This window comes from Amblyomma americanum, chromosome 1, assembly GCF_052857255.1.
Source record: "Amblyomma americanum isolate KBUSLIRL-KWMA chromosome 1, ASM5285725v1, whole genome shotgun sequence".
Classification (NCBI taxonomy): domain Eukaryota; kingdom Metazoa; phylum Arthropoda; class Arachnida; order Ixodida; family Ixodidae; genus Amblyomma; species Amblyomma americanum.
The window spans coordinates 175,026,851-175,031,973 of NC_135497.1; the positions used below are offsets into that span (position 1 = coordinate 175,026,851).

The 5,123-nt window shown below is 46.8% G+C and overlaps 1 pseudogene; it reads right to left on the reverse strand.

Annotated features, from left to right (window-relative positions):
• Window positions 1-1,551: 1,551 nt before the first annotated feature.
• LOC144093658 (uncharacterized) lies at window positions 1,552-4,600 on the reverse strand (annotated as a pseudogene).
• Window positions 4,601-5,123: the final 523 nt, after the last annotated feature.

Genomic DNA, 5,123 nt, shown 5'->3' on the forward strand with positions numbered 1-5,123 from the left:
GGAAGAGAGTCGAGGGGATCACGACCTAGCAACGGAAGGAGGGGCTTGTGATTTGTCTCAAACATCAACGTGAGACCTCTCAGGAATTCGTCGAAGCGCTCCGCTGCCCAAGTCAAAGATAACGCTTCCTTCTTGATCTGCCAATACCTCTGCTCAGTTTTCGTGAGAGATCTGGAGGCATATGCTACAGGACGCCTTTCGCCTAAAAGCTGATCTTGGAGTAAAACTGAACCAAGTCCTTGCGAAGACGCATCCGCCAACACGATTGTCGGGTACCTGGGGTTGTACCTTGCTAGACATCTGTTCGAGCTGAGAGTAGCCTTGATCTTTTCAAAGGCGTCCTCTTGTTGGGTTTCCCCATGACCAATCGCTGTCTGTTGAGGATGCTGCATAGAAGCGCCGACATAGACGCAGCGTCAGGAAGGAACCTTGCGAGGTGGTTCATCATGCTTAGCAAGGAATGAACTTCAGCTACGTTTTCAGGTCGGGGCAACTCCTTGATAGCCCTAATCTTTTCAGGATCTGGGCGCACCCTGCTGCCGTCGAAGGTCATGCCAAGAAAGGTTACCTGCTTGACAGAAAAACATTTTTCTTTGTTGAGGGTCACGCCCATCTGTTGCAGCCGGTTGAGTACTTCACGAAGGCAGCTGTCGTGTTCCATTTTGTTTTTGCCGTATACCAAAATGTCGTCCATATAGTTCAGCACACCGTCTAGGCCTCCTAGGACTTGCGAGAATTTTATTTGGAAAATTTCTGGTGCGGATGTGATCCCGAACGGTAACCTACAGTAGCAGTACCGCCCATACGCCGTAATGAAAGTGGTCAACTTTTGACACTCTTTGGAAAGCCGTATTTAGTAGAATCCGGAATTCGCGTCCAGATTAGAGAAGACCTTAGCTTCCTGGAAGCTCCCCATGACTTGCTCCACCGTTGGCAGCTGATGGCGCTCCCGTCTTATGAAGTGGTTCAGTTGCATTAACTAAACGCCGATTCTTACTGCTCCAGACGGCTTCATTACGGGGACAATAGGCGCGCACCATTCTGTCCGCTCTTCAACCTTTTTTATCATTCCTTCTCGTTCTAGCCTGTCCAGGTCTTCCTTAACCCTTTCTTTCATGGGTATAGGAATCCGCCGGGGTGTAGACACCGCGTACGGGACTGCATTCGGCACAAGGAGTATCTTATGTTCCCCAGATATGCACCCTGTCCCTTGGAATAACTTAGGCTACCTGCTTACTATGACGTCAGCAGTCAGCAATTCATGTAGAAAGTGTACGATTCCTGGGGCTTTGATAGCTGGCAATCTCAACAAGGGCGTGTGCAAGTTGTGCATGACGTAAATAGTTTGTTGCGAACGGTTTTCTTTCCAAGCTATTTCAGCATCAAATTTTCCGATTGTACGGATGCTTGCATTGCTCGGCCCGATCAGATCACCTGCTTGATGCAGGGAACTTGGAAGGAACAGAAACTTTTCACCTACGATATTCACTTCTGCTCCAGTATCTACTTTCATGCCAACTTCGTGGTCGTTTATCAGTTCTTTGACGAAGTGCGCAGACGCTCTGTTCTGTGATTGCTCGACCGTGCCAAGAAATTTCTTATCAGGTTCGGCAATGCCGTCGAGATTCCCGTCTGCCTGCTTTTTCGAAGTGGCCCAACTTTCGGCAGAACCTGCACCTTTCTTGTAGCGCTGGGCAACTGCTTCTCAGATGATACTGACCGGCACAGAAGCTGCAGCTCTTGTGATGATAAGCATTCTTCTGTACGCGTGAAAATGCTGTCCTTGCCCCGGCTTTCCTCGACTTTACTGTGCCGATACAAGCCTCCGGGACCATACAGTCGTTGCCTTTTAGCTCTGCTTGCTGTTTCTCCACCGTTTCGCTCGTACGCGCTTTTGCCAAAGGCATGTTCAGTGTGAGGTTCGGATCCATTTGTAGTTCTTCCGATAGAGCCTCATCCCGTAGACCAACTACGAACCTGTCTCTAATTAGGCGGTCCTTCATGTCTCTGAACTCGCATCTGTCTGTTAGCCTGTTTTAGCTCGGTTGCGAACTGGTCTGCAGTTTCGCCCAGCTGCTGTCGGCGTTGATTAAAGCGAGCACTCTCATAGACTACATTCTTGGTGTGGACAAAGTAGCTCTGAAACTTCGACTTTACGAAGCTGAGGTCCTTCATTTCTTCATCTTTGACATTTAGTGCCCGAAGAATCTCCCGCGACTTTCTGTCCATTGCATAGAGAAGAGTTCTTAAACTTCGGCTGGCTTCTCGTGTAGTCCGGAGGCGAATCTGTATTCAAATTCGTCCCTCCAGGCGGGCCAGTCCGCGACGTTCTAGAAGTCGAAGGGCCTCGGAGGCTTGATTCCCACCATTCTGAAGTGCTGCTTGTCGCTTGCCACCGGGACGACTTGCTCTTGTTTCAGCAGCTTCTGGTCATCCTCTTGTTGGCGGTGCTGTTTGGTGCTACATCGGAGCCGGCTTTCATCCCATTTCTGACACCATGTCAGACGAGTCAGACAGACACTCATGGTGGTGACCAAGAAATGACCCCTTTTAATGTTCTGTCGCGCAATATATACAAAAAAAGTATGGTGGAGCTGCCATAAAAAAAACGTAAACCAATAAGCTCCTGCCTGTGCCCAGAACGGTCACACGACTTATGTGAGAACTGGGTGAGGGAAAGGAAGGCATAGCGCATATCTCAGCGTGTACCAGTGGGACAGCCGCGCGCACAGTGCTTATCACGATGACTGTTACATACGTGAACCACGCTTTTTATTCACAAAGTAATGAGTGTATAAAGCCAGAATCATTATGAACTACCCCTTTGCTATGGTCGTGTAGTGCAGGGTAGCAAGCCACAACCACACACATGAAAGTGCTGCAGAATGCGGAAGGATGAGACCGCACCATGGTCGTGCAAGGCATTCAAGATATTTATTGTAATTTTCTGGTGTCCGTCTTTCCCCAACTACATGAGGTTGCTAGTCAAAATCTGTGCATGCGACCAGGCAGAACCGACACAAGTATGCCCATGAACTGAAATTTTTGGTGAAGCCATCAACTGTATATCTTTCAAGGTTTTTGTGTATAATGAATCTCAGCATTACTGTGTTTGTTTATTCCACTGATCAGTGTTCCACATCTCTCCGCATGAACAAAGTCATTTATCAAAGGCTGCAGCACTGCAAGCCATCTAGACTTCTTTGCATCTTTCTGGTAACAAAGCATCATTCCTGTCACCTGCAATGCAAAGGCAAATTGCTCAGTGTCATATATACACCCCGGAGTTTGAATTACCGTTTTGCCAAGCCCAGCGGATCAGCTATTTCAAACTCATCCTGGTACGGGATTACCTGTACCCCATGTTCTGCCGTATGTCTGAAAGACGGACACAAGGCAAAGGCACTAAGAAAAACAATCATCAGACACATGACGTCCATTATCAGGTACCACAGCCATGAAAAACTGTATCACGCCTTCACTTGGCACATAATGGTACACAGAGGTTGTTTTCTTTTTATTCAAGTCTTGAGCTGCACAAGATGAAAATTTTCATTGTAGTATTTGCTGCAGCAGTGAGATGACCTGAGTGACATAGGTGCGGCAGTGTCCTACATATTCTGTAAGCAAGGACTGGATGCTACGAACCACAGAACCTGAAACAGTGTTACCGACCAATCTATCAAAACTATCTGCTGGCTCAGGTTGTGAAGATTCTGCTCCTCTTTCGTTATATACTGTACTGTTTTTGCACGTGCATGCTGTTGTGCTTCAATTTTGAGCAGAAAGAGTGGAAAGTTATCTGTGAGAAGCTTTCTATTTGAGTGGTTGCTGGTGCTTTGCTCCTGAGCCGATCTACTCTCGGTGCAAAGAATTGAAACATTGCTCTGAGCTACCTCGATTTCAGGTTCGGTCCCCAACTCTGTCTACATCCACCACACTGGAACAATGCTAGTTGTCTCCGGCCTCTTGGTGATACCTAGAAACATGTCCTGAATGAACCAGCAGCAGAGTTTAACGTGCCGACACATCCTGTAAAAGAGCACACAACAGCTCTTGTTGTATTGTCAAGATGGCTAGCAGTGTGTGACACAAATTTTCTACGGGACGACTTGAGTCTCCCACATGGCAGCACTGGACACACAAAACAGGTTTCGGCAAGTTTTGGTTTGTACGCGCGCTACCTGTGGTGTCTCAACAGATGGTTCCTGAAAGTTCTTTAGCTCTTCAGCGCCATGGACCATGAATCGATAGGACACAAAGCACCATTAAAAACACCGGCGTGGTAGGTGAAATGGTTAAAACGATTCTTATCATGCCGAAAATACGACACAAGGCAAAACCGAACAGTTAGAAGGGCGAGAATGCTGTTATCCACCGGTTCCGCCAATCCTGTTGGCACATTTGATGACGTGACTTTTTCAATCTTCTTCAGGAGCACTCTGTTGCACAAGCTCTGCCATAATCTCTTTTAATATTGGAATTACGTCGTCCTGCACTTCTGGAAGGTAAAAACAGTTGGCCTAAGTCTCTGCACACAATGCTATATAAAGTGTTGCAAAGCCTAGCGCCAACAACAACCTACAGCAATTTTGAAGACATAACCATGTTATGCCATTAACAGCCATTAACTCTAACAGTGGTGAACAGCAGAGTCCGGTAAATGCACGATTAAAACACTTACATGCCATTGACCAGTGGGAAAAAGGTTAACTGCACTTACAGCAACACACAGCACTAGGCCAGCACAGATCTAGAAATAGCCAGTGGGGGGGGGGCGTGGTAGGCGAAATGGTTAAAAAGATTCTTATGCCGTAAATACGACACAAGGCAAAACCGAACAGTTAGTTACTAATGTGAAAGACCAGTGCAAAAGACTGAACACACAGAATTGAACACAGGATGCCTAAGTCTACTTCTGTGCATTTCGTATTTCGTATTGCTGTTCCAAGATGCATTACCAACTTCGCCAGCTTTCTGCCCTTTGAAGCATATTAATAAAATGTTGGTCATAAGTACACATTGCTTCAAATCACTCCACAATCTCAGCACTCATTGAGTTCCAATCTGCCAGAGAACTAAAAAGTGTGACTATGCACATCATTCTAGCTATGAAATAGGAA